The sequence below is a fragment of the Bison bison genome, unplaced genomic scaffold (assembly GCF_000754665.1).
Source record: "Bison bison bison isolate TAMUID 2011002044 unplaced genomic scaffold, Bison_UMD1.0 scf7180017864163, whole genome shotgun sequence".
Classification (NCBI taxonomy): domain Eukaryota; kingdom Metazoa; phylum Chordata; class Mammalia; order Artiodactyla; family Bovidae; genus Bison; species Bison bison.
In genome coordinates this window covers 9,532,666-9,535,710 of record NW_011494735.1, presented here as the reverse complement: position 1 = coordinate 9,535,710, position 3,045 = coordinate 9,532,666, and positions in this window count along the sequence as shown.

Sequence of the window (3,045 nt, the reverse complement as noted above, 5' to 3'; positions counted from 1 at the left end):
AGTGAAAGCTATGGTTTTTCCAGTAGTCATATATGTGAGAGTTGGACTGTAAAGAAAGCTGAGCACTGAAGAATTGATGATTTGGAACTGTGGTGTTGGAGAAGACTCTTGAGAGTCCCTTTCACTGCAAGGAGATCCAACCAGTCCATCCTAAAGGAAATCAGTCCTGAAATTTCATTGGAAGGACTGATGCTGAGGCGGAAACTCTAATACTTTGGCCTCCTGATGCAAAGAACTGACTCATTTGAAAAGACTCTGATGCTGGGAAAGATGGAAGGCAGGAGGAGAAGGAGACCGAGAATGAGACAGTTGGATGGCATCACCAACTCGATGTACATGAATTTGAGTAAACTCCAGGAGTTGGTGATGAACAGGGAGGCCTGGCGTGCTGCAGTCCATGGGGTCCCAAAGAGTCAAACACGACTGAGCGACTGAACTGAACTGAACTGAACTAAGTATTCCTGAAATCTTGATAAACTTGGAGAATTCTGGTCAGGTATCACAAGAAATTTGTATTTGTGACCGTCTAAAAATGAACATGTACTATTTCTTGGGTAGTTAGTAGAAGGTATTAGGGCCGTAGAGCTAATTTACTATTTGTTGATTAATGGCTCTTCCTTTTGCAAACAGAAAAGAAAATTTCATCAAATAGTTTTTACACTTTATTTAGTTTAATTCGTCTCATGTTCCTTTATACCCTCCCTCCCATATTTTTTCTTCCCAGATCTGGTTCCCTATACATGGAGCTTCCAATCTCAGAAGATATTTACCTTTTCTCTTCTCTCTCTGTCACTTCTCTTTCTTTTCTTTCTTTCTCTTTCCCTCTCTCTTTCTCCATCTACCAATCCCAACCTAAGGAATTACAGAAATTCACAAAAAGTAGTCCTCAGCTACAGCTCAACTACTAAAAACAAAGAGAAAATAAAATGAATACTGCTATACTTAGATCAATTAAAAGCTTCCTTCATTTGTAACCTAAATACAGAACAAAAACATAATCAAATTATACAGTCATTGGTAGTTTGAAGTAAAACAACACTTTCATTTGTCTGCTCATCCTCTCTACTCAACAAAAGTTCAACTCCATATTAGCTATATCTTTTATACTGTTCTGAATAGTAAAACCATTAGTATATTTTACACTGGATGTTTTACTTAATTATAAAATAAATTCTTCCTATCTTTAAATGATTGTTTTTCCCACAGAAAAGATGGGCCAAACAAATTGTATGTAAAGCAACTGCCATATTTCCAAGAGATCACCAGAATAATCTGATGATTAAGAAATACAAAGTTTAGTAGATCTACCACAATACAGGATAGCAACACTTTGACAAAGGCTTAATAGCCTTAGAAGGAGAACAGAAGGTGATGTTCATAGGATATGGGAGTCTGAGTACAAATGGCTTCGGATAGCTCTTGCAAAGCAGAGAACTTTTGTTTGGGGGATTGGGCAGAATTTCTGACATAATAGTTCAGAGTTGGTGGTACGGTGACCAATTCGTCCTTGGTTTCCCTGGACTTTCCCAATTTTAGCTTGAAAATCCCACATGCCTGTGTGTATTCAAGTCACATCATTGCAATTAAACTTAATTTTTTCATATTTTTATTGTGGCAAGGTATATATAATAGGAAGTGGGCTTCCCTGGTGGCTCAGACAGTAAAGAATCTGCCTGCAATGTAGGAAACCAGGATTCAATCCCTGGGTCAGGGAGATCCCCTAGAGGAGGGTATGGCAACCCACTCCAGTATTCTTGCCTGGAGAATCCTGTGGACAGAGAAGCCTGGGGGGCTACAGTCCCTAAGAGTCACAAAGAATGGGACACAACTGAGCGAATGTGCACGGATGCACATATATGACATTTGCCATTCTTTGGGGCTTCCCTGATAGCTCAGTTGGTAAAGAATCCATCTGCAATGCAGGAGATCCCAGCTCGATTCCTGGGTCAGGAAGATCTGCTGGAGAAGGAATAGGCTACCCTACCCACTCCAACATTCTTAGGCTTCCCTTGTGGCTCAACGGATAAAGAATCCGCCTGCAATGCAGGAGACCTGGGTTCAATCCCTGGGTTGGGAAGATCCCCTGGAGAAGGGAAAGACTACCCACTCCAGTATTCTAGCCTGGAGAATTCCATGAACTATACAGTCCATGGGGTTGCAAAGAGTCGGACACGACTGAGGGACTTGCACTTTCACTTTCAAACATTTCTTAATGTATGAGTGGGAATCACATTCACAATGTTGTGCCGCTGCGGCTGCTGCTGCTAAGTCACTTCAGTCGTGTCCGACTCTGTGCGACCCCATAGACGGCAGCCCACCAGGCTCCTCTGTCCCTGGGATTCTCCAGGCAAGAGTACTGGATTGGGTTGCCATTGCTGCTGCTAAGTCGCTTCAGTCGTGTCCGACTCTGTGCGACCCCATAGACGGCAGCCCACCAGGCTCCCCTGTCCCTGGGATTCTCCAGGCAAGATCGCTGGAGTGGGTTGCCATTTCCTTCTCCAATGCATGAAAGTGAAAAGTGAAAGTGAAGTCGCTCAGTCTTGTCCGACTCTTAGCGACCCCATGGACTACAGCCTACCAGGCTCCTCCGTCCATGGGATTTTCCAGGCGAGAGTACTGGAGTGGGGTGCCATTGCCTTCTCCGGGTTGCCATTACCACCACTTAATTTTTTTTAATGGAAATTTATGTTCATTCGTTTTTCAGTACAGCCGGCTGGGGCTGGGGATCACATGTTGAACAGAAATTTTCCTAGTTCATACTTTCATCTGGCCTTCAGGAACCAAGGTGCTGTTTTGGTTTTTTTTCTTTGCAGTCAAATAAGGTATAAAGTCTTTCTGTACACCGGAAGGTAAGCAGGATTGAAAAGGGCCTTGGATACCCTGCAGAGGTCAGGGAGCAGCACGAGAGAAGGTGAGATCTTCCAGAGCCCAATTCCAGGCTCCAAGGCAGGGAGGATTACAGCACTCCCCGAGGGGGCGGAGCCTACGGCAGGGCGGGACAGAGAAGCCACAGAGGTTGGGCGGGGTCAAGGGCGGGGCCTGAGC